Source organism: Lissotriton vulgaris, chromosome 8, assembly GCF_964263255.1.
Source record: "Lissotriton vulgaris chromosome 8, aLisVul1.2, whole genome shotgun sequence".
NCBI classification, from domain to species: Eukaryota; Metazoa; Chordata; class Amphibia; order Caudata; family Salamandridae; genus Lissotriton; species Lissotriton vulgaris.
Window position 1 is genome coordinate 152,610,291 of NC_141696.1, and position 25,888 is coordinate 152,636,178.

General features: G+C 46.5%; 7 non-coding genes across 7 annotated transcripts; all 7 read left to right on the plus strand.

Annotated features, from left to right (window-relative positions):
* The first annotated feature begins 429 nt into the window (after positions 1-429).
* Positions 430-512, plus strand: TRNAL-CAG (transfer RNA leucine (anticodon CAG)). The gene has a single exon. It is a non-coding gene; the product is annotated as a tRNA-Leu (tRNA).
* A 2,014-nt stretch (positions 513-2,526) lies between these two features.
* Positions 2,527-2,609, plus strand: TRNAL-CAG (transfer RNA leucine (anticodon CAG)). Its single transcript has one exon. It is a non-coding gene; the product is annotated as a tRNA-Leu (tRNA).
* A 2,289-nt stretch (positions 2,610-4,898) lies between these two features.
* TRNAL-AAG (transfer RNA leucine (anticodon AAG)) lies at positions 4,899-4,981 on the plus strand. Its single transcript has one exon. It is a non-coding gene; the product is annotated as a tRNA-Leu (tRNA).
* A 2,014-nt stretch (positions 4,982-6,995) lies between these two features.
* Positions 6,996-7,078, plus strand: TRNAL-AAG (transfer RNA leucine (anticodon AAG)). Its single transcript has one exon. It is a non-coding gene; the product is annotated as a tRNA-Leu (tRNA).
* A 1,739-nt stretch (positions 7,079-8,817) lies between these two features.
* Positions 8,818-8,900, plus strand: TRNAL-CAG (transfer RNA leucine (anticodon CAG)). The gene has a single exon. It is a non-coding gene; the product is annotated as a tRNA-Leu (tRNA).
* Positions 8,901-9,092: 192 nt separating this feature from the next.
* On the plus strand, positions 9,093-9,175 carry TRNAL-AAG (transfer RNA leucine (anticodon AAG)). Its single transcript has one exon. It is a non-coding gene; the product is annotated as a tRNA-Leu (tRNA).
* Positions 9,176-10,199: 1,024 nt separating this feature from the next.
* On the plus strand, positions 10,200-10,282 carry TRNAL-UAG (transfer RNA leucine (anticodon UAG)). The gene has a single exon. It is a non-coding gene; the product is annotated as a tRNA-Leu (tRNA).
* The last annotated feature ends 15,606 nt before the right edge of the window (positions 10,283-25,888 follow it).

Sequence of the window (25,888 nt, forward strand, 5' to 3'; positions counted from 1 at the left end):
AGTCATGCTCTTGTATGCCCTGGCCAGACAGGCCATGCAAATATGAAAGAATGCCTAGCATCTGGTAGACAGTTGGACTCCAGCACACTTACGGCAATTTCCTCAGGGCTGTGATCAGGGGCTGCTTAGATTTGCGTATTCCACCCTATGTTGTGACATTGAAATTCCTTGGTGAATTTGCTTTAGCTAGCCAAGAGGTGGCTGTTGACTCAATTTCAAAGCAGCTTTGGGCCGTTCAAGTGGCTGGTGAATAGCACTTTCTCTTTGTACGCCTTAAAGGTCTAAAGAGTTCTTCATAGGTACTGCTCTCTATGGATTGTTCAAAGATCTGTTGGAAGTACTTATAATAGGATAAATAAATTGAGGGCATGCCTTTTCGGTACCCCACTTGCATGGCTGTCTGGCCTGTGGAAGGTTCCACACATGCAAGTCAGGATGGCCGAGTGGTCTAAGGCGCTGCATTCAGGTTGTAGTCTCTTCTTGAGGCGTGGGTTCAAATCCCACTTCTGACAATTGTGTGTTTACTCTACTTTTTTCTTGAGAGAGAAAAAATCAGATCATTTCCCTCACATGGGCTTATATGGTTGTCTACTTGGAAAAGTGCAGTGAGTTTTTTTCTTGCTCTAGCCACTCATGGCCTAAGATGTGTGCTTTTTTTGGTTCACAATATCTTTTCCTCTCTGTTGATGATAAAGCAACATGTGTTCAGGATGGCCGAGTGGTCTAAGGCGCTGCGTTAAGGCCGCAGTCTCACCTGGAGGCGTGGGTTCGAATCCCACTTCTGACAAAACTTTAAGTCCATTTTGTCTCTGAGTTCTTTTAGAATCTCAGCTAAAAATTGGCAGTGCATATAATATCTGAATAAGTAACAAACTTCAGTTTCAACTGCAAATGAATCTGCCCAATTCTGTCTTCAAGCTCGTATAATATTCTTCTAGCACTCGTGGTGTTTTATGTGTTTTTTGGGGGGTGCTTAAAAAGTCCCTTTTATTAATGAAATGGGTTACATTCAGTCTTGTGATATTTTTGGTTTCCAATAAGTAGATTGTTAATTTTATGTAACCTCATTTTCTAATGCTCCATTCAAGGGATGTTTCCACTATGAAATGCAGAGCAAGGGGAAAGAGCACAAGTGATAGAGCGAGTGAGTGAGAAGGGGTGTTGAGGAAGGAGAGAATGAAACAAAGACAGAGTGAGTGAACGGCAGGTAGGCCTAGAAGAGGAGACTAGAAGTGACGGCGACATACTTTTCCCTGCTTTTGACCTCCCACCCATCCCAAACCGACCACAAACGTACCATCTATGCAACGTTGGTATGCAGAAATTCACGCCTCAGCCAGTGAGGGTGAGTCCCAGGCCAGGGGCTAGAGAGCAAAAGACTGCATGTGCTCAGACGTTCCCTGCTAGGGACAGTTGATCTGAAACAAGGTCTGCTCTCTTGTATCCAGCAAGGATCTAGAAATCCTGCATGAATCTGCAAGGCACAATGACAGCATACATTTGCATAATATGCCCCACCTTCTGCCTTCCTACTTCCTGTGCAGTAGTTGTTTGTGTAGAGAGAGAGGTCGCAGGCAAGGTAATTTTGTGAGTAGGATACAGGACCCTAAATAGCTGGTGAGAGGTATGAGGTATTCTAAAAGCATAAAAATTGTACACCTGTGAAATGAAATGCTTTCACATGTGATCTTCTGTGTTTATTGTCCTGTGCATAAAGTTTCACCTTGTGTTTGAAGGTTTAAATTATTTCAGGCTTGCATGGAGGCAGAAATTTCTGAGTGACTTATATACATTTCTTAAGACTCTGCACTGTCAGGATGGCCGAGTGGTCTAAGGATCTGTGTTTAGGCCGCAGTCTCCTCTGGAGGCGTGGGTTCGAATCCCACTTCTGACATGACTTTTGGAGATATAATCTCCTTTTTCAGGTTAACATCTGATGGAAGTTGCATCTGTTGGTCTTCACCTGGGATGTGATTCCGTCCTCATCTAGTCAAGAGAGCTGGAGTTTCTCATATATTTCGGTTGTATAAAGTCTTGCTGACAAAGTGCAGTCCCTACTATATGAGCATAGGACCCATGTAAGAGCTCATCTGGAAGAGTCATGCTCTTGTATGCCCTGGCCAGACAGGCCATGCAAATATGGAAGAATGCCTAGCATCTGGTAGACAGTTGGACTCCAGCTCACTTACGGCAATTTCCTCAGGGCTGTGATCAGGGGCTGCTTAGATTTGCGTATTCCACCCTATGTTGTGACATTGAAATTCCTTGTTGAATTTGCTTTAGCTAGCCAAGAGGTGGCTGTTGACTCAATTTCAAAGCAGCTTTGGGCCGTTCAAGTGGCTGGTTAATAGCACTTTCTCTTTGTACGCCTTAAAGGTCTAAAGAGTTCTTCATAGGTACTGCTCTCTATGGATTGTTCAAAGATCTGTTGGAAGTACTTATAATAGGATAAATAAATTGAGGGCATGCCTTTTCGGTACCCCACTTGCATGGCTGTCTGGCCTGTGGAAGGTTCCACAAATGCAAGTCAGGATGGCCGAGTGGTCTAAGGCGCTGCGTTCAGGTCGCAGTCTCTTCTCGAGGCGTGGGTTCAAATCCCACTTCTGACAATTGTGTGTTTGCTCTACTTTTTTCTTGAGAGAGAAAAAATCAGATCATTTCCCTCACATGGGCTTATATGGTTGTCTACTTGGAAAAGTGCAGTGAGTTTTTTTCTTGCTCTAGCCACTCATGACCTAAGATGTGTGCTTTTTTTGGTTCACAATATCTTTCCCTCTCTGTAGATGATCAAGCAACATGTGGTCAGGATGGCCGAGTGGTCTAAGGCGCTGTGTTAAGACCGCAGTCTCTCCTGGAGACGTGGGTTCGAATTCCACTTCTGACAAAACGTTAAGTCCATTTTGTCTCTGAGTTCTTTTAGAATCTCAGCTAAAAATTGGCAGTGCATATAATATCTGAATAAGTAACAAACTTCAGTTTCAACTGCAAATGAATTTGCCCAATTCTGTCTTCAAGCTCGTATAATATTCTTCTAGCACTCGTGGTGCTTTATGTGTTTTTTGGGGGGTGATTAAAAAGTCCCTTTTATTAATGAAATGGGTTACATTCAGTCTTGTGATATTTTTGGTTTCCAATAAGTAGATTGTTAATTTTATGTAACCTCATTTTCTAATGCTCCATTCAAGAGATGTTTCCACTATGAAATGCAGAGCAAGGGGAAAGAGCACAAGTGATAGAGCGAGTGAGTGAGAAGGGGTGTTGAGGAAGGAGAGAATGAAACAAAGACAGAGTGAGTGAACGGCAGGTAGGCCTAGAAGAGGAGACTAGAAGTGAAGGCGACATACTTTTCCCTGCTTTTGACCTCCCACCCATCCCAAACCGACCACAAACGTACCATCTATGCAACGTTGGTATGCAGAAATTCACGCCTCAGCCAGTGAGGGTGAGTCCCAGGCCAGGGGCTAGAGAGCAAAAGACTGCATGTGCTCAGACGTTCCCTGCTAGGGACAGTTGATCTGAAACAAGGTCTGCTCTCTTGTATCCAGCAAGGATCTAGAAATCCTGCATGAATCTGCAAGGCACAATGACAGCATACATTTGCATAATATGCCCCACCTTCTGCCTTCCTACTTCCTGTGCAGTAGTTGTTTGTGTAGAGAGAGAGGTCGCAGGCAAGGTAATTTTGTGAGTAGGATACAGGACCCTAAATAGCTGGTGAGAGGTATGAGGTATTCTAAAAGCATAAAAATTGTACACCTGTGAAATGAAATGCTTTCACATGTGATCTTCTGTGTTTATTGTCCTGTGCATAAAGTTGCACCTTGTGTTTGAAGGTTTAAATTATTTCAGGCTTGCATGGAGGCAGAAATTTCTGAGTGACTTTTATACATTTCTTAAGACTCTGCACTGTCTGGATGGCCAAGTGGTCTAAGGCGCTGTGTTTAGGCCGCAGTCTCCTCTGGAGGCGTGGGTTCGAATCCCACTTCTGACATGACTTTTGGAGATATAATCTCCTTTTTCAGGTTAACATCTGATGGAAGTTGCATCTGTTGGTCTTCACCTGGGATGTGATTCCGTCCTCATCTAGTCAAGAGAGCTGGGGTTTCTCATATATTTCGGTTGTATAAAGTCTTGCTGACAAAGTGCAGTCCTTACTATATGAGCATAGGACCCATGTAAGAGCTCATCTGGAAGAGTCATGCTCTTGTATGCCCTGGCCAGACATGCCATGCAAATATGGAAGAATGCCTAGCATCTGGTAGACAGTTGGACTCCAGCACACTTACGGCAATTTCCTCAGGGCTGTGATCAGGGGCTGCTTAGATTTGCGTATTCCACCCTATGTTGTGACATTGAAATTCCTTGTTGAATTTGCTTTAGCTAGCCAAGAGGTGGCTGTTGACTCAATTTCAAAGCAGCTTTGGGCCGTTCAAGTGGCTGGTTAATAGCACTTTCTCTTTGTACGCCTTAAAGGTCTAAAGAGTTCTTCATAGGTACTGCTCTCTATGGATTGTTCAAAGATCTGTTGGAAGTACTTATAATAGGATAAATAAATTGAGGGCATGCCTTTTCGGTACCCCACTTGCATGGCTGTCTGGCCTGTGGAAGGTTCCACACATGCAAGTCAGGATGACTGAGTGGTCTAAGGCGCTGCGTTCAGGTCGCAGTCTCTTCTCGAGGTGTGGGTTCAAATCCCACTTCTGACAATTGTGTGTTTACTCTACTTTTTTCTTGAGAGAGAAAAAATCAGATCATTTCCCTCACATGGGCTTATATGGTTGTCTACTTGGAAAAGTGCAGTGAGTTTTTTTCTTGCTCTAGCCACTCATGACCTAAAATGTGTGCTTTTTTTGGTTCACAATATCTTTCCCTCTCTGTAGATGATCAAGCAACATGTGGTCAGGATGGCCGAGTGGTCTAAGGCGCTGTGTTAAGGCCGCAGTCTCTCCTGGAGACGTGGGTTCAAATCCCACTTCTGACAAAACTTTAAGTCCATTTTGTCTCTGAGTTCTTTTAGAATCTCAGCTAAAAATTGGCAGTGCATATAATATCTGAATAAATAACAAACTTCAGTTTCAACTGCAAATGAATTTGCCCAATTCTGTCTTCAAGCTCGTATAATATTCTTCTAGCACTCGTGGTGCTTTATGTGTTTTTTGGGGGGTGATTAAAAAGTCCCTTTTATTAATGAAATGGGTTACATTCAGTCTTGTGATATTTTTGGTTTCCAATAAGTAGATTGTTAATTTTATGTAACCTCATTTTCTAATGCTCCATTCAAGAGATGTTTCCACTATGAAATGCAGAGCAAGGGGAAAGAGCACAAGTGATAGAGCGAGTGAGTGAGAAGGGGTGTTGAGGAAGGAGAGAATGAAACAAAGACAGAGTGAGTGAACGGCAGGTAGGCCTAGAAGAGGAGACTAGAAGTGAAGGCGACATACTTTTCCCTGCTTTTGACCTCCCACCCATCCCAAACCGACCACAAACGTACCATCTATGCAACGTTGGTATGCAGAAATTCACGCCTCAGCCAGTGAGGGTGAGTCCCAGGCCAGGGGCTAGAGAGCAAAAGACTGCATGTGCTCAGATGTTCCCTGCTAGGGACAGTTGATCTGAAACAAGGTCTGCTCTCTTGTATCCAGCAAGGATCTAGAAATCCTGCATGAATCTGCAAGGCACAATGACAGCATACATTTGCATAATATGCCCCACCTTCTGCCTTCCTACTTCCTGTGCAGTAGTTGTTTGTGTAGAGAGAGAGGTCGCAGGCAAGGTAATTTTGTGAGTAGGATACAGGACCCTAAATAGCTGGTGAGAGGTATGAGGTATTCTAAAAGCATAAAAATTGTACACCTGTGAAATGAAATGCTTTCACATGTGATCTTCTGTGTTTATTGTCCTGTGCATAAAGTTGCACCTTGTGTTTGAAGGTTTAAATTATATCAGGCTTGCATGGAGGCAGAAATTTCTGAGTGACTTTTATACATTTCTTAAGACTCTGCACTGTCAGGATGGCCGAGTGGTCTAATGTGCTTTGTTTAGGCCGCAGTCTCCTCTGGAGTCGTGGGTTCGAATCCCACATCTGACGTGACTTTTGGAGATATAATCTCCTTTATCAGGTTAACATCTGATGGAAGTTGCATCTGTTGGTCTTCACCTGGGACGTGATTCCGTCCTCATCTAGTCAAGAGAGCAGGGGTTTCTCATATATTTTGGTTGTATAAAGTCTTGCTGACAAAGTGCAGTCCTTACTATATGAGCATAGGACCCATGTAAGAGCTCATCTGGAAGAGTCATGCTCTTGTATGCCCTGGCCAGACAGGCCATGCAAATATGGAAGAATGCCTATCATCTGGTAGACAGTCGGACTTCAGCACACTTACGGCAATTTCCTCAGGGCTGTGATCAGGGGCTGCTTAGATTTGCGTATTCCACCCTATGTTGTGACATTGAAATTCCTTGTTGAATTTGCGTTAGCTAGCCAAGAGGTGGCTGTTGACTCAATTTCAAAGCAGCTTTGGGCCGTTCAAGTGGCTGGTGAATAGCACTTTCTCTTTGTACGCCTTAAAGGTCTAAAGAGTTCTTCATAGGTACTGCTCTCTATGGATTGTTCAAAGATCTGTTGGAAGTACATATAATAGGATAAATAAATTGAGGGCATGCCTTTTCGGTACCCCACTTGCATGGCTGTCTGGCCTGTGGAAGGTTCCACAAACGCAAGTCAGGATGGCCGAGTGGTCTAAGGCGCTGCATTCAGGTCGCAGTCTCTGCTGGAGGCGTGGGTTCAAATCCCACTTCTGACATTTGTGTGTTAACTCTACTTTTTTCTTGAGAGAGAAAAAATCAGATCATTTCCCTCACATGGGCTTATATGGTTGTCTACTTGGAAAAGTGCAGTGAGTTTTTTTCTTGCTCTAGCCACTCATGACCTAAGATGTGTGCTTTTTTTGGTTCACAATATCTTTCCCTCTCTGTAGATGATCAAGCAACATGTGGTCAGGATGGCCGAGTGGTCTAAGGCGCTGTGTTAAGGCTGCAGTCTCTCCTGGAGGCGTGGGTTCGAATCCCACTTCTGACAAAACTTTAAGTCCATTTTGTCTCTGAGTTCTTTTAGAATCTCAGCTAAAAATTGGCAGTGCATATAATATCTGAATAAGTAACAAACTTCAGTTTCAACTGCAAATGAATTTGCCCAATTCTGTCTTCAAGCTCGTATAATATTCTTCTAGCACTCGTGGTGTTTTATGTGTTTTTTGGGGGATGCTTAAAAAGTCCCTTTTATTAATGAAATGGGTTACCTTCAGTCTTGTGATATTTTTGGTTTCCAATAAGTAGATTGTTAATTTTACGTATCCTCATTTTCTAATGCTCCATTCAAGAGATGTTTCCACTATGAAATGCAGAGCAAGGGGAAAGAGCACAAGTGATAGAGCGAGTGAGTGAGAAGGGGTGTTGAGGAAGGAGAGAATGAAACAAAGACAGAGTGAGTGAACGGCAGGTAGGCCTAGAAGAGGAAACTAGAAGTGAAGGCGACATACTTTTCCCTGCTTTTGACCTCCCACCCATCCCAAACCGACCACAAACGTACCATCTATGCAACGTTGGTATGCAGAACTTCACGCCTCAGCCAGTGAGGGTGAGTCCCAGACCAGGGGCTAGAGAGCAAAAGACTGCATGTGCTCAGACGTTCCCTGCTAGGGACAGTTGATCTGAAACAAGGTCTGCTCTCTTGTATCCAGCAAGGATCTAGAAATCCTGCATGAATCTGCAAGGCACAATGACAGCATACATTTGGATAATCTGCCCCACCTTCTGCCTTCCTACTTCCTGTGCAGTAGTTGTTTGTGTAGAGAGAGAGGTCGCAGGCAAGGTAATTTTGTGAGTAGGATATAGGACCCTAAATAGCTGGTGAGAGGTATGAGGTATTCTAAAAGCATAGAAATTGTACACCTGTGAAATGAAATGCTTTCACGTGTGATCTTCTGTGTTTATTGTCCTGTGCATAAAGTTGCACCTTGTGTTTGAAGGTTTAAATTATTTCAGGCTTGCATGGAGGCAGAAATTTCTGAGTGACTTTTATACATTTCTTAAGACTCTGCACTGTCAGGATGGCCGAGTGGTCTAAAGCGCTGTGTTTAGGCCGCAGTCTCCTCTGGAGGCGTGGGTTTGAATCCCACTTCTGACATGACTTTTGGAGATATAATCTCCTTTTTCAGGTTAACATCTGATGGAAGTTGCATCTGTTGGTCTTCACCTGGGATGTGATTCCGTCCTCATCTAGTCAAGAGAGCTGGGGTTTCTCATATATTTCGGTTGTATAAAGTCTTGCTGACAAAGTGCAGTCCTTACTATATGAGCATAGGACCCATGTAAGAGCTCATCTGGAAGAGTCATGCTCTTGTATGCCCTGGCCAGACAGGCCATGCAAATATGAAAGAATGCCTAGCATCTGGTAGACAGTTGGACTCCAGCACACTTATGGCAATTTCCTCAGGGCTGTGATCAGGGGCTGCTTAGATTTGCGTATTCCACCCTATGTTGTGACATTGAAATTCCTTGTTGAATTTGCTTTAGCTAGCCAAGAGGTGGCTGTTGACTCAATTTCAAAGCAGCTTTGGGCCATTCAAGTGGCTGGTGAATAGCACTTTCTCTCTGTACGCCTTAAAGGTCTAAAGAGTTCTTCATAGGTACTGCTCTGTATGGATTGTTCAAAGATCTGTTGGAAGTACTTATAATAGGATAAATAAATTGAGGGAATGCCTTTTCGGTACCCCACTTGCATGGCTGTCTGGCCTGTGGAAGGTGCCACAAATGCAAGTCAGGATGGCCGAGTGGTCTAAGGCGCTGTGTTCAGGTCGCAGTCTCTTCTGGAGGCGTGGGTTTGAATCCCACTTCTGACAATTGTGTGTTTACTCTACTTTTTTCTTGAGACAGAAAAAATCAGATCATTTCCCTCACATGGGCCTATATGGTTGTCTACTTGGAAAAGTGCAGTGAGTTTTTTTCTTGCTCTAGCCACTCATGGCCTAAGATGTGTGCTTTTTTTGGTTCACAATATCTTTCCCTCTCTGTAGATGATCAAGCAACATGTGGTCAGGATGGCTGAGTGGTCTAAAGCGCTGCGTTAAGGCCGCAGTCTATCCTGGAGGCGTGGGTTCGAATCCCACTTCTGACAAAACTTTAAGTCCATTTTGTCTCTGAGTTCTTTTAGAATCTCAGCTAAAAATTGGCAGTGCATATAATATCTGAATAAGTAACAAACTTCAGTTTCAACTGCAAATTAATTTGCCCAATTCTGTCTTCAAGCTCGTATAATATTCTTCTAGCACTCGTGGTGTTGTATGTGTTTTTTGGGGAGTGCTTAAAAAGTCCCTTTTAATAATGAAATGGGTTACATTCAGTCTTGTGATATTTTTGGTTTCCAATAAGTAGATTGTTCATTTTATGTAACCTCATTTTCTAATGCTCCATTCAAGAGATGTTTCCACTATGAAATGCAGAGCAAGGGGAAAGAGCACAAGTGATAGAGCGAGTGAGTGAGAAGGGGTGTTGAGGAAGGAGAGAATGAAACAAAGACAGAGTGAGTGAACGGCAGGTAGGCCTAGAAGAGGAGACTAGAAGTGAAGGCGACATACTTTTCCCTGCTTTTGACCTCCCACCCATCCCAAACCGACCACAAACGTACCATCTATGCAACGTTGGTATGCAGAACTTCACGCCTCAGCCAGTGAGGGTGAGTCCCAGACCAGGGGCTAGAGAGCAAAAGACTGCATGTGCTCAGACGTTCCCTGCTAGGGACAGTTGATCTGAAACAAGGTCTGCTCTCCTGTATCCAGCAAGGATCTAGAAATCCTGCATGAATCTGCAAGGCACAATGACAGCATACATTTGGATAATCTGCCCCACCTTCTGCCTTCCTACTTCCTGTGCAGTAGTTGTTTGTGTAGAGAGAGAGGTCGCAGGCAAGGTAATTTTGTGAGTAGGATATAGGACCCTAAATAGCTGGTGAGAGGTATGAGGTATTCTAAAAGCATAGAAATTGTACACCTGTGAAATGAAATGCTTTCACGTGTGATCTTCTGTGTTTATTGTCCTGTGCATAAAGTTGCACCTTGTGTTTGAAGGTTTAAATTATTTCAGGCTTGCATGGAGGCAGAAATTTCTGAGTGACTTTTATACATTTCTTAAGACTCTGCACTGTCAGGATGGCCGAGTGGTCTAAGGCGCTGTGTTTAGGCCGCAGTCTCCTTTGGAGGCGTGGGTTCAAATCCCACTTCTGACATGACTTTTGGAGATATAATCTCCTTTTTCAGGTTAACATCTGATGGAAGTTGCATCTGTTGGTCTTCACCTGGGATGTGATTCCGTCCTCATCTAGTCAAGAGAGCTGGGGTTTCTCATATATTTCGGTTGTATAAAGTCTTGCTGACAAAGTGCAGTCCTTACTATGTGAGCATAGGACCCATGTAAGAGCTCATCTGGAAGAGTCATGCTCTTGTATGCCCTGGCCAGACAGGCCATGCAAATATGGAAGAATGCCTAGCATCTGGTAGACAGTTGGACTCCAGCACACTTACGGCAATTTCCTCAGGGCTGTGATCAGGGGCTGCTTAGATTTGCGTATTCCACCCTATGTTGTGACATTGAAATTCCTTGTTGAATTTGCTTTAGCTAGCCAAGAGGTGGCTGTGGACTCAATTTCAAAGCAGCTTTGGGCCGTTCAAGTGGCTGGTTAATAGCTAAGCATGGGCGAATTTTGCGGATCTCGCGTTCGCGAATTTTGCGGATTTGCAACTCGCAATCCGCAAAATCCGTGAATTCCCGCGAATTTGCGGATTTTCTTTTTTTTGTGTGTTCGCAATTGTTTCTGCCAGTTCGCGAGGATTTGGTACTAGTTCGCAATTGCGAACTTACTTGTCGGCTCGCAACGGTCGCGACTATGTTGTTTCTACGTCTGGTTCATCATCACAGCCTCCCAGCACCCTCTGTTTCACCACTGGCACCCTCTCTTTGACCCATGCCACCCTCTTTTACATCAATGCCACCCTCTGGTTCGTCATCACTGTAGAAGATGGGGGGGAAAAGCAAGCCCACCTGCCCTGCTTGAACTGACATGAATTAATTTGGGGTTAGTTTATTAACAACACCTGCCCTGCCCCAACTGACAATAATGAATTAGGGGCTAATTAATGTGTCACTGAAAGAATTTCAAGTTCCAGCCTGGCACCTGCTTGTCTGCTCCTTTAGCTGTAAATCAGGACCTTTGTGGCATACAGTTAAGGTCAGAGCAGGGTCACACAATAGTTGCAAGCAGGCAACCGAATTCTGGAGGGCCCCCTCAGGAAGCACTACAAAGAATCGTTACAAATCATGAGGTTGACCTTTTGCACCTGCTCATTGCTTTTGCTTTTGCTGAAATCGTTTTTCGGTTTTTTCACGCTATTCGCGGGGCGCGGCGTCGTGCAAAACCGACCGCGGAAGCCGCCAATTCGTGCGAATGAGCATTTTATTTTTTTGCGGCTTGTTGTTTCGCGAGTTTTTTTGCAGTATTCGCGAGCCGCTTGCAGCGCAACACGCAAATTTACCCCAAGGTCGAGTACGGGCGCGGCCATTTTGTTTGCGTGACGTATTTCCGTTTCCGCCCGCTATGTATAATCTTGCGCAGTAAGCGCATTGCGAGTAGAGGTTCGCACGAGATCGCGCGGGAAATCTAGAGGTTCGCACGAGATCGCGAGGAAAATCTCGCGCGAACTTACTTTCGCGCTCGTGAACGGGCGCCGGCCATCTTGTTTTTCATTCATTTCCTGTGTCTGGGCATGGTGTTTAATCCTCTTGTTATCTTTGCCATCCTTTGCTTGTTTTCAGTTTTTTTTTAACGAATTTGCTTCTTATCTATCCCTCTCTTTTCCTAGCTGTATATTTTTTCTTTTCTGCTATTTTTCTTTACTTTTAAACTACTTTTTTAAACTCTTTTCTTTTCTTCTTCCCTATCCTATTCTTTCTTAATTTTCTACTTCTTCCTACCTTACCTGCCCAGACCATGGTCAAGCCAGGCGCCGTGAAGCTGCCCAGGCACTTGAGGGCCGCAGCGGCGGCGGGGAGTAGTGCTGGACCCAGTGCCAGGACAGCATGCGGGAGATTGAGGGGGGAGCAGGTGACGCGACGGGAGATATTCAGCCCGGAGGAAGTGGGCGCGCTGGTCTACTTCGTCCAGCGCCGCCTGCCCAGGACCATCGCGGGAGGCGGCAGGATCGCGGCCGGCGGCTACAACATGCAGGAGCGCCGGAAGCGGTGGGAGAAGGTGTGCTGGGCCATATCCCACCTCTACGGGGTCCAGCGCACCTACAGCCAGGTCACCCATCGCTGGACGGACCTCCTGGACCGCGAGCGCGACCTGCTGGACCAGCTCGGCTTGGAGATCCCCGGGCTTGGTGAGTAGTAGTAGCCATTTAATCACTCATTACTATGATGTTTTCTCCTGCTCTGTGTTGTTGTATTTCAAATATTTGTTTTTTACATGGAGCAAGCCAATAATGCCGCTGATGACGATTACATTGTAGTTAAATTATATTTCAAAATCTTCTGTGCATTTCAGGTGCACTGCTCTCCTTCTCAGTGGCGTTGCTACTATGCTTATTTGTTTTCTATTTCGTGGTCTCATTGGCCTGAGTAACTATTATGTATGAGTGTACTTTACAGAACTGCGTGATGCTAGACACTAGGGGGCAGATTACATTTACAAGCCCCTTGCGCCACGTTTACGTTGCCTTGCGTGACGCAACAGCGGCGTAAACGTGCCGCATCCCTGCGAGTCATTTACAGCATGACGCATCTAGGGAGATGCGTCACGTTATAAAGCCATGGGCCTGCACCACAATGGGTGCGTTCCTAGTACGCAGGGTGGGCGGTCCGGCGGCTGTGCGCCTCGCAAAATTGCCTGCGTGAAATCTACAAGATTTAACGCAGGCACTTCTGCGACGCTGCTACGTCAATTCAATTCCTTATGTCTGCTCGAAGCAGGCTAAAGGACTGACACAGCATGTTAAGTATTGGGTGGCCCTGAGCATTACTGGAGTTGCATTGCGTTGGCGACGTGACTCCAGCGATGCGCCGCTCTTACGTGACGAGATGCGTCACGCAAGTGCCTACCCTTGCGCCAGGGCGCGCCGCATTGTAAATGAGGCGCATGTGTGCAAGGGTAGTTTTGCGTGACGCATTTGATCTGGCGCATCTCTGGAGATGCGCCAGAACGCGTAAGTAAGTATGCCCCTAAGGGGCAGAATTGCAATTACCGTCGCATCCCTGCAAAGTAGCAGGGATGCGCCATTAATTGTGCGGCCCGCTACCACCACCAAACATGGTGCGCCGTATTTGCAATGCGGCGCACCATGGGCCCAAAACGTCACCGAAGCTTTACTGCTGGAGTTGCGTCACAACGATGGCGCAGCTCCAGCAATGCTCTGGGGTACCCTATCTCCCCAATGCTGGGTCAAGCCGTACGTCTGCTTCAAGCAGGTGCAGGGTTTGTGTGACGCATCATTGTCCTAAAGGTGACTGATTGAAATTTTGTAGATTTCCCTCAGCCACTATTAGGATGTGTTCCAGCGCAGGAATGCCCTCCCTTGCGCCAGAACGCCCCCTGATGGCGCAGGGCTTTATAACGGGATGCATCTCCCAAATGCGTCACGTTGTTATAATATTATACGCCGCACCATGGCGCCCTTTTTTGTTTAGCTGCTGCATCACAAAAGTCACGCAAGAACGGCGCAAAAGAGCCGCAAGGGGCTTAAATCTGCCCCTTCCTTTGTACCCCTGACAATAAGAAAAATAGTGGCGGTGGATTGATAGTTTGACTATTTAAATGACTGGTAATGTAGCAGGCAACTGTTAGTGTTGTCACTGATCTGACTGAAATCACAATGGAGTTTGTCTGTCACTTTGCGTCTTGCCTGCGGACTGCTGCCTGCCAGTCCTAGGTGAACGTTTCAGTACTTTGTTTAGTGAGTTACGTGACTTTCGAAGTCACAGGTCCGCAAATAAATGAAAACTAACCCTAATCAATATAATTTCGCGGAAATATTTTGTTCAATCAATCAATCAAAGACATTTATAGAGCGCGCTACATACCCGTGGGGTCTCAAGGCGCTGGGGGGGGGGGGGGTGCCGCTACTGCTCGAACAGCCAGGTCTTCAGCTTCTTCCTGAAGGAGAGGTGGTCTTGGGTCAGGCGCAGGTCGGGAGGGAGGGAGTTCCAGGTCTTGGCTGCCAGGTAGGAGAAGGACCTTCCTCCTGTAGTCGCTCTTCGGATGCGGGGGACGTCGGCGAGGGCGTGGTTGGCTGATCGGAGGTGGCGTTTGGGAGCGTAGAAGTTGACTCGGCTGTTGAGGTAGCTCGGGCCTTGGTCGTGTAGGGCTTTGTGTGCGTGGGTGAGGAGGCGGAAGGTGATTCTTTTGTTGACGGGGAGCCAGTGAAGGTCTCTCAGATGTCCGGAGATGTGGCTGGTTCGTGGGATGTCGAGGATGAGTCTGGCTGAGGCGTTCTGGATCCGCTGGAGTCTCTTCTGGAGCTTGGCGGTGGTACCGGCGTAGAGGGCGTTGCCGTAGTCCAGTCGGCTGGTGACGAGGGCCTGGGTGACGGTCTTCCTGGTCTCGGTGGGGATCCACCAGAAGATCTTCCGTAGCATGCGGAGGATGTTGAAGCATGCCGATGAGACGTTGTTGACTTGCCTGGTCATGGAGAGGGAGGAGTCCAGGATGAAGCCCAGGTTGCGTGCATGGTCTGTCGGTTTGGGTGCGGTGCCCAGGGCGGGAGGCCACCAGGAGTCGTCCCAGGCGGAGGGTGAGGAGCCCAGGATGAGGACCTCCGTCTTGTCCGAGTTCAGTTTCAGGCGGCTGGTCGTCATCCACTCGGCTACCTCTTTCATCCCTTCGTGCAGGTTGGCTCTGGCGGCGGCGGGGTCGTTGGTCAGGGAGAGGATCAGCTGGGTGTCGTCGGCGTAGGAGATTATGTTGAGGTTGTGCTGGCGTGCGATGGCCGTGAGGGGGCTCATGTAGACATTGAAGAGGGTGGGGCTCAGAGAGGATCCTTGAGGGACGCCGCAGATGACTTCGGTGGCCTCTGACTTGTACGGTGATAGACGGACTCTCTGTGCTCTTCCGTCGAGGAAGGAGATGATCCATTCCAGCGCCTTGTCCTGGATTCCGACATTGCTGAGGCGCTGTACTAGGGTGCGGTGGCAGACAGTGTCGAAAGCCGCGGAGAGGTCTAGGAGGATGAGGGCCGCTGTTTCTCCATTGTCCATCAGGGCTCGGATGTCATCGGTGGCGGCGAGTTATTGTTCTTTTGAAATGTTTGATTTGGTTGACATTGACAAGCAACAATCATCCATGTTTTCTGTTCTTTCTTTCATGTTGTACGTCAGCTCCCCCCAGGGGCGAGAGGAGGACACAGGAGCAGCAGGCGGCGGATGCTGTTCAACAGGGCCAGGATCGGGCAGGCGAGGGCTCCTCTGCTGGCCCCAGTAAGTTTTCATTTTAGACTAGTACCTATTTTTCCTAGCGTTCCTCATTTGACTTTTTTCAAAATTGTCTTTGCTCTTCTTGTAGACTGTATCTAAATTCTTATGCTGCCTCTACTATGACTCCCTGTGGTATTACTAGATTATTCTTATTAGTCTGTCTGTGTAGCTAACTAAGATTGCACGGTTGGCGAAACTCCCATGATTCTAGTCAGCAATAGCTCTATCAACTTAGTGCAGTCCTCTGGGATTGTCCATAATGTCTTTTGAAGTGTTCTATCTGGACTCATGCTTGAAAAAATTGCAAAACCTTTCGCTCAGTCACTCTAGTCTGGACCAAAAAACACAGATTGTATTTAAGTTTAAAAGCTTTATTAAAAGTAAACACATTTATTAAAATGAAGTCATAATAAAACTAAACGTTTAACTGATAATGGAAAAGTGGTTAGTGCTGACGATTAATTGAAGACATTTCTTGTGGTCGAGCCGAGCTCTCACCTCGTTTCAACTTGATCTTGTTGTTAGAACTAGAAGTCCATCTTCTGTCTGTGTGGAGAAAAATGGTGCGTGTTAAAAAAACAGCCTTCATCAGTTGTGCCAAAAAGTGCAGCAAGACAACCTTCCCTGGAAAAAGGGATATTTTTTTTAACTTTAACGTAGACAGTCACAAATTACATTGTTTTCACATGTCTTCATTCCTAGACCAAAGACTAGTGAGTGCTTTATTCTAACATTCTTAAATGTACTTTGTAGGTGGAACATCTGGTGGCGGGGCCAGTGTGGAGGTGGTGGTGCTCGACACGGAGGCGGAGGGCGATTCTTCAGGGGAGGAGGCGGCGGCTGTGAGAGTTGAGACGGTGGTGGTGGCGGCCAGAGGTAAGCTCTTATATATTCCTTACTTATTGAGATTGAAGACTAGCTGGGAAGGCAAGAATATGAGATGCATGGCTGGGTGAATGATGAAGCAATGATGGGTGGAAGGACAACAGCCTGGGTGGGTGACACAGAAACTGTATGTGTCCATATACCTGGATCATGCTACTATCTGACTCTTAGATAGCATATGTGTATCTAGAGCAGGGGTACTCATAGTACGGCCCGCGGGCCGGTGGTGGCCCGGCAAGCCTTCCTTGGCGGTGCGCAGACCTTGCAGACAATCACTGCTCCCCCGGCCCCCACAGAGCAGAGGCTTTTTTGTATTTCACCTGTTAGCGCCCCTGCATCTCCACTCTGACAATCACTGCTCCCCCGGCCCCCACAGAGCAGAGTGGAGATGCAAGGCCACAAAGAGGTGAAATAGAACAAAGCCTCTGCTCAGTGGGGCCGGGCAAGCAGTGATTGTCAGGGTGGAGAAGCAGGGGCGCTACAACAAACAAAGCCTCAATAATATGTTAATGGTCTTTTAAAGACCTGTTAAGTACTTTGGTGTTGTTGTCTGTGTGTGCGCGTTGAGGAAGCGGTCTCAACCCGGGCTGAAGGCTGACACAGATAGACACACACACAGTGACATGACAGAGGGGGAGGGAGAGGGAGGGCAGGAGGGAGAGAGAGATGGAGAGGGAGGGCAGGAGGGAGAGCAGGAGGGAGAGAGATGTATGTAAATGCTGGGTCTGGTGGCTCAGTGGATGAGGGCATCTGCTGCAGGGACCTGTGTGCAACCTCATGGTCACAAGTTATCGTTTTGCTTTAGCCCCGCCCCCTCTGACTCCGCCCCCACCAGTGCGGCCCTCGGCCCCAAACTACACTGTAAATGTAGCCCCTGAGAGAAAGTTTGTGAGTACCCATGATCTAGAGAGAGTAGACGGTCAGTGGATGAACTAAGTGTAACTTTGAAGAGCATGTAACACTGCACCCGCACGTCCGTTCCAGTGTAGGAAAGGCAAGGAAAAGAACTTTTAATTTTGTCCAAATACTACCATCAATAGTAGCAGTAGTTTGTATTGCAAGCACTGCATAGATCCGGTTATTACGGTTGCCACTCCCTACCTCTCTTAATAAGTTTAGTAGTACTCAGTCATTCATGTGTGGATGTATCACTGGTCACTCAATAAAAAGCAAAGCACCTAAAGTCATCCCATATATAAGCAAAAACATCCCATGTGAAGTGATAGATAATCAGATTATTTATCTTCTTCAATTTTCCATTTCTAGTACTCATTTCCACTGTAGGGTGAAAGTTAAATTAATTAAGCAGTAGCCCTTGAGTTGTAACAGAGTATTCTCAGTGCCACCCGTAATAGAAAAGTAAGAGCTTCACCACCTGCATGTACTGGACGGGTACAGTAACGCAACGCAAGTCTAGGTCACTCCTCATGGCGTGCGTCTCTTTTTCTCGGGTGCAAGTTTACTGCGCTGCCATTATGCCGGCTTGCAGAAGATAACGTACCAATTTTCCAAAACAAGAGACAAGAAGAAGAATAAGACTGGTGTACTTTCATAGTCGACTCCAATGGAAGTCCATAGTGCTCGTAGAATTTGTTCCTTAAACTCCCACTAATGTTAGAGCAAGGATGAAGAAGTGTGAGGTTAGATAGATACTGGCCTCAATAGTTATGTAATGCGTTTGCAAGTTGCTAGTTGTAGTGCAACACAAATTTCTGCTGAATGATTGAGTTAATCTTAAAGAGCATTGGTTACAGACTATGTCTTTCTTTCTTCATATAGGTTCTCCTTCCAAACGAACAAGGAGGAAGGAGCTGGCTAGAGCGGCCCGGCAACGGCGGACCGATGCCACTGTGGCCGAATATCGGCGGCTGGTGGCCCTGGAGGACGAAGAAAGTGTGCAGTCGACCACAACAACTACGTCGTCTGCATCGGCCTCCGTTCCCCCACGGGCTGCCAGTGCCACCCAGCACAGTGGTCCACCCAGACTGAGCCGGGCTGCCAAAGCCAAACGCCACCGCCGAGTAGCAAGGACAACAGCTACAGCTTCCTCTCACAGCCGTTGCACCTACAAGGCATTGAAGGCACGCCTGCGCCGCAGTACCCTGATGGTGTCCCGCCTCCAGCAGGAGCTCCACCACTTTTCCAACCAGTTGGAGGGGCTCCGCGTAGAGCACGCCTTGCTCCGCCAGGAGCATGATGCCCTGGCCCAAAAAGTTGACAGCATCCACCCATAGTGTCCCTTGCCCCTTTTTTAGAGACTTTTGGGGGGTGGGAATTGGGAGTTGGGTTTTTGGGGACTTTTGAAGGACAATCGTTGGGGTTAGGGAGGGTCTTGCGGGAGATTATTTTGTTAGGGATATAAATATACTTTTTCAAACTTTATCTGAGCATACCCGTTTCTTACTGCTTGCCTGGCGGGTGGGGGTTTAACAGTGACTTTGTTTTCCTGAAAGTTTAGTTCCATTTTCTACCTTTAAGTGTAAATGCCCAAATGTTTTCAACACTAAGTGCCTCTCACAGACTAAGTGAAGTGAATCCAAGAGTCCTAGGACTTTAGTAGTACTACCTTCAGTCTCTCGTCTCTCGTACTAATACTCCATTATACCCCCAAACCACCAAACGCTTATCTTACCTGTAATTTGTGTTTGAAATTAGGGCTAGACCCAGGGCTGGCTCCACGGGAAACAGCGAATAAGGTTGGCAATCTTGGTCGGATAAAATTTCCTCATAGCGGTGGTACTAGTGGTGTGACACAGTGGCAGTTGCATGCCTATGAAAAAAAAGAAAATGAAATCTGGTTTGTCCTCCTGAGCAATTCAACGGTACAACTGAGAATATAGCAGGTGACAGAAGTACAGTAGAACAGTGCCACATTGTAGCCTAACAAATGGTAATATATAACTACTAATTCGGTTGAAGTTCTTTCACATTAGCAATGGTTCTTTGTCAAGCAGAGTAAGAATATATCCTCGGATTTCTTCACCAGCCTGTTGCTATCACCTTATCCTCCCCAGCAAGTGTGTGGATTTATTGCTGTAATTTAGTCACACATCAATCAAAACCACACAGCCCGGGGGAAGAGGGTTAGGGTTTGAAAAATGGATGGGTACGGGGGTTTTTGGGAAAGGTTTTGGGAGACAAGAAAAAATAGCACAGCATAGACAAAGAATTGTGAACATAAACAAATCTTTGGGTACAAACCTATCCATCAATCTTTGAAAGTGCATGCACTACTGCATGCATGTCAGTGAAAAGTAAGTAGTACATTCGACAACTGTGGAAGAAAGAATGCGACAGTACAGGGCCTGCGTGGAATTATTGATAACGATATTCAACATAAGGTCTCTGTAGCCAGATACCCGAGAGCCTTGCTGGTCACTATAAATCCATTCACAACAACACTCAGTGGGGTTGGTCTGGAAGGTATAGTAGATAGAAAAGGAGAAATTGCTTTTTTTCTAGGTGTCCCCTCACTCACCAGGGTTGCCCCTTGGTGACATGCTTCATCATTGGGGCCATCCCAGTCCTCTACGGCCTGGGGCGTGCTGCGACTTGCGAATTACGTAGGAGCACTTACAAATGACTATGTGTGGTGCAGATGTGATAGTGGAGTGGACTAAGTGATGTGTTAAGGGATCAATTTAGAAGCAGAGAGAGATCCAAGAAATGCAGTCACAGTCAGAGAAAAAGGCAAGGGATACTGTATCTATGTGGTTGTAGTGGTCCTGTTGGAAGTGGTAAGTCAGTTGCCTGCAGAAAAAAAATCCTCCTATTAGCGGCACTCCTCCATTGCAGCCGACGCTTCGTCCATCGATGTTGGTCACCAGAAGACACCCTGTAAAAAAAAGCACAGCATAGACAAACAATTAAACATAAACAAATCTTTGGGTACAAACCTATCCATCAATCTTTGAAAGTGCATGCACTACTGCATGCATGTCAGTGAAAAGTAAGTAGTACATTCGACAACTGTGGAAGAAAGAATGCGACAGTACAGGGCCTGTGTGGAATTATTGATAACGATATTCAACATAAGGTCTCTGTAGCCAGATACCCGAGAGCCTTGCTGGTCACTATAAATCCATTCACAACAACACTCAGTGGGGTTGGTCTGGAAGGTATAGTAGATAGAAAAGGAGAAATTGCTTTTTTTCTAGGTGTCCCCTCACTCACCAGGGTTGCCCCTTGGTGACATGCTTCATCATTGGGGCCATCCCAGTCCTCTACGGCCTGGGGCGTGCTGCGACTTGCGAATTACGTAGGAGCACTTACAAATGACTATGTGTGGTGCAGATGTGATAGTGGAGTGGACTAAGTGATGTGTTAAGGGATCAATTTAGAAGCAGAGGGAGATCCAAGAAATGCAGTCACAGTCAGAGAAAAAGGCAAGGGATACTGTATCTATGTGGTTGTAGTGGTCCTGTTGGAAGTGGTAAGTCAGTTGCCTGCAGAAAAAAAATCCTCCTATTAGCGGCACTCCTCCATTGCAGCCGACGCTTCGTCCATCGATGTTGGTCACCAGAAGACACCCTGTAAAAAAAAGCACAGCATAGACAAACAATTGAACATAAACAAATCTTTGGGTACAAACCTATCCATCAATCTTTGAAAGTGCATGCACTACTGCATGCATGTCAGTGAAAAGTAAGTAGTACATTCGACAACTGTGGAAGAAAGAATGCGACAGTACAGGGCCTGTGTGGAATTATTGATAACGATATTCAACATAAGGTCTCTGTAGCCAGATACCCGAGAGCCTTGCTGGTCACTATAAATCCATTCACAACAACACTCAGTGGGGTTGGTCTGGAAGGTATAGTAGATAGAAAATGAGAAATTGCTTTTTTTCTAGGTGTCCCCTCACTCACCAGGGTTGCCCCTTGGTGACATGCTTCATCATTGGGGCCATCCCAGTCCTCTACGGCCTGGGGCGTGCTGCGACTTGCGAATTACGTAGGAGCACTTACAAATGACTATGTGTGGTGCAGATGTGATAGTGGAGTGGACTAAGTGATGTGTTAAGGGATCAATTTAGAAGCAGAGAGAGATCCAAGAAATGCAGTCACAGTCAGAGAAAAAGGCAAGGGATACTGTATCTATGTGGTTGTAGTTGTCCTGTTGGAAGTGGTAAGTAAGTTGCCTGCAGAAAAAAAATCCTCTTATTAGCGGCACTCCTCCATTGCAGCCGACGCTTCGTCCATCGATGTTGGTCACCAGAAGACACCCTGTCCACTGCCTGCCTGATGCTGAATTGTGGCTCGCTACTGTGAAGCCTGACTCCATCCTTTTTTCCCCATTACAGAGACTGAAACCCGGCCTGTAATTATTCAACGAAAAACAGAAAGTGATATAATATTACAACACCACTGATAAATAAATATAAGGTATGTAGGCTGTGGAGTGCAAAAAGTCACAATTTGATTTTCCTAGTAGACAGTACAATATTTTTGAAAGTGCGTACTCTGTCTGAGTCACCTTTTGAAGGATAAATAAGTATGGGCAAATTAATGTAGCGGATCTTTACCCTCAAGCTAGGTGTACTGTAAAGTGTTTTTTTGAACAAAATTAGATCTTCCTAGCAGTGCTCCCACCCAGACCCTTACTAAAGCCAGTCGCAAAAATGTAGAAGACCCCCAATCAAATCTCAAAAAACGAGGACTAGCAGAAAACTGGTGACAAAACTTACTTTGAAAGTAACAGTAGGCCGAAGTACCCCCTTCCTAATTACCCCTTACCCACCGTGGATTGCATTCAAACCACTTGCAAGCAACCAAGCAAAAGTAGCCATAGCCAGCATCGCTCCAAGACTCGAAATCCCCCCCACTCAAACACATGCAATAGAAATACTGCTAACCCTAACGAACCCTAAGTTAAGAATAGTGGCAAAGGCTTTCTTTAACTATGCCAAATCCCCCCTTTCCCACCATGGATTTTCTTCAAATGACTTGCAACCAAAATTACACATTCTCACGAGTGCTCTAAGACCCCAGAACTCAGTTGCAAAAATCTAGAACACCCCGAAACACATGCAATCCTGCTGCTAGGGCTAACCCTAACGAACCCTAAGTTACAAAAAGTGCCAAAAGGCTTTTCCGCCTGGATTTTGTCCCAACCACTTCTACCCGGTATTAGACCTTCCCAGGAATGCCCCAAGACCCGCCAACCCACCCGCCAAGAAGCATAACACCCCCAAACAGGCCAAAAGCAAAATCTCATACTTGCAATATTTCTCGGCCTTCGGTCCAAACGCGCTGCGTAGCTAGGCCATAAGTCGGGGTTGCCACGACGGATTTCCTGAAAAGCAAATGCAATCAAGATTAGAGTGTCCCAGCAGTGCTCCCAGACCCCGAAACTCACCCACAAACACCAGGAAGCCCCCCAAACAGGCCCCCGAAAAGGCCACATTGAGCAAAATGTCAGAAATAGCCAAAAAAAATTCGGCCTGGATTTTGTCCCAACCACTTCTACCCAGTATTAGACCATCCCAGGAATGCCCCAAGACCCGCCAACCCACCCGCCAAGAAGCATAACACCCCCAAACAGGCCAAAAGCAAAATCTCATACTTGCAATATTTCTCGGCCTTCGGTCCAAACGCGCTGCGTAGCTAGGCCATAAGTCGGGGTTGCCACGACGGATTTCCTGAAAAGCAAATGCAATCAAGATTAGAGTGTCCCAGCAGTGCTCCCAGACCCCGAAACTCACCCACAAACACCAGGAAGCCCCCCAAACAGGCCCCCGAAAAGGCCACATTGAGCAAAATGTCAGAAATAGCCAAAAAAAATTCGGCCTGGATTTTGTCCCAACCACTTCTACCCGGTATTAGACCATCCCAGGAATGCCCCAAGACCCGCCAACCCACCCGCCAAGAAGCATAACACCCCCAAACAGGCCAAAAGCAAAATCTCATACTTGCAATATTTCTCGGCCTTCGGTCCAAACGCGCTGCGTAGCTAGGCCATAAGTCGGGGTTGCCACGACGGATTTCCTGAAAAGCAAATGCAATCAAGATTAGAGTGTCCCAGCAGTGCTCCCAGACCCCGAAACTCACCCACAAACACCAGGAAGCCCCCCAAACAGGCCCCCGAAAAGGCCACATTGAGCAAAATGTCAGAAATAGCCAAAAAAAAAATCGGCCTGGATTTTGTCCCAACCACTTCTACCCGGTATTAGACCTTCCCAGGAATGCCCCAAGACCCGCCAACCCACCCGCCAAGAAGCATAACACCCCCAAACAGGCCAAAAGCAAAATCTCATACTTGCAATATTTCTCGGCCTTCGGTCCAAACGCGCTGCGTAGCTAGGCCATAAGTCGGGGTTGCCACGACGGATTTCCTGAAAAGCAAATGCAATCAAGATTAGAGTGTCCCAGCAGTGCTCCCAGACCACGAAACTCACCCGCAAACACCAGGAAGCCCCCCTAAGAGCACCTCAAAGGCAAGCAAGTCATCAAAAACACAAATAATTTTCCGCCTGGGATTTGGTCCAAAACACTTTTATCCGGTATTAGAGCTTCCCAGCAATGGCCCCAGAGCCGTCAACTCACCTGCAAAGAGGTACAACAACACCCCCACAAGTGCTGAGTCTTTCTTCATTGGGCGTAAACCAGCCCTCTGGTTTGATGGAAATAGGAGTCTGGAGGAGGAGGATAGAGGAGCATGTTCTTCTGAAATTGTGAACCTGAGGAATGCAGACTGCGGCAACTTCAAATCAATTAGCAAACCAGTGAAGACAGTTCTGCTGATGGGCTTGATTTTGTGATTATCTGATTAAAGTTTGTAATATATTAACTGTGCACAACAAAGAAAGACAGACAGACAGGAATAAAAGTGAATAGGGACGAAAAAGAAAGTTATTGATTCGTTGTCTCATTTTCAGGGCTCGGTATCACGGTCCAGGAATAAGAATAAGGCTTCGTCATCATACTCTGCGAATTCAGGCAGGGTGAGCTCAGTGTCACCTGACAGAGTAGAAATTCCCTCATCTATGTTGCTGGCCACCTCCTCTTCATCCGGCACGCTTTCTCGTACTCTGAAATCTGGTGGTATGAGGTGCTGATTCATCTTGATCATTGTTAACCTCTCCACATTTTTGGGCGAGAGGCGGCTCTGTTTGGGAGTTACAATGCCACCAGCAGCACTGAAAACCCGTTCAGAAGACACGCTTGCGAGTGGGCAAGACAAGTAGTTTAAAGCCAGGTTGGTGAGCTGTGGCCACAATTCTTTTTTCCCATGCCAATACGCCAATGGGTCAGAATTAACATAGACCTCTGTTGAGTCATTCAGATAGTCCTTCACCATCGACTCAAGGTCCTCTTCCAAGGTTCCTCCACTTTGCTTAGCTCTTGCTGTGCCTCTGACCTTTTGAGAACCAAACCCACGCAGAGCTAGCCAATCCTCTTCAGCCTCCAATGTTTCTGTTGTGTCTCGTGCAGATGATCCGGTTGCCGGTGTCTTTAATGGCTGAGAGGTCACTTGTGCCACAGCCACAGGTGCAGAAGTGGATTGTTTTGACTGGGGATGGCCTGCTGATGTACTGCCATTTCCTTCAATTTTCAGCCGTTCTGTTTCAAACTTCTTGGCTGACAAGGCTAGCCAACGTTTGTACTTTGGAACATGTTCATCATCAAAAGGAAAGAATGCTTGGCCTGCCAGCGCCTTTTTGTAGCGTGGATCCAGAATAGTAGCACAAATGTAATGCTGTTCTGAGTGGATCTTTTTAAGACGTTCATCACCTTGTAGGAGCTCTAATAATTGCTCAGCCAGAAGCAAAGAGTCTTGGTTTTTGTCATCTTTTTCAAACACAGAACACACCTCCTTCAGTTGGTCCTCCAGCATGTACAACAATGGGATAGCTTTTCCCAAATTAGAGTCCTCCTTGCTGACTGCACGCGTGAAGAACTCAAAAGGACGAAGCATGCGTGTCAGGCCTTGAACTATGTTCCATTGCGGCCCACCCATCCTCAGCTCCTCTGTACCCTCTGTAAGGAAATATTGATCGAGTTCCATATACTGCTCATACAGACGCTCAAGCATGTAGAAGGTTGAGTTCCAACGTGTTACCACCTCCTGGATGAGTGCTTTCACTGGCATTTTACGTTGATATAGCAGGCTCCTCAGCTGCTTCCGGGCCTTAAAAGAATGGCTGAAATGCTTGCACATTTTTCGGCAGGTGTCCAATACACTGCACGCTGCACTGGCTTTATTAGCCAAGAATTTTTGGACAACCAGGTTTATACAGTGCGCCAAACACGGCACTCTGAAATAGTAACCGTCCCTCATGGCCTTAACTATATTGGCGCCATTGTCCGTGGAAACATAACCAACCTGGCGTTTTAGTGGGGACAGCCAGTTAAGGACCTTTGTGTTAAAGACATCCAAAATGTTTTCTGCTGTGTGACGTTTCTCCAAACCAAACATGGCTAGTGTTGCATGTTTTTAAAAACAATGTCCGTGTCAACACCTGCGTTTAGCTTTGCTTTAGCCCCTG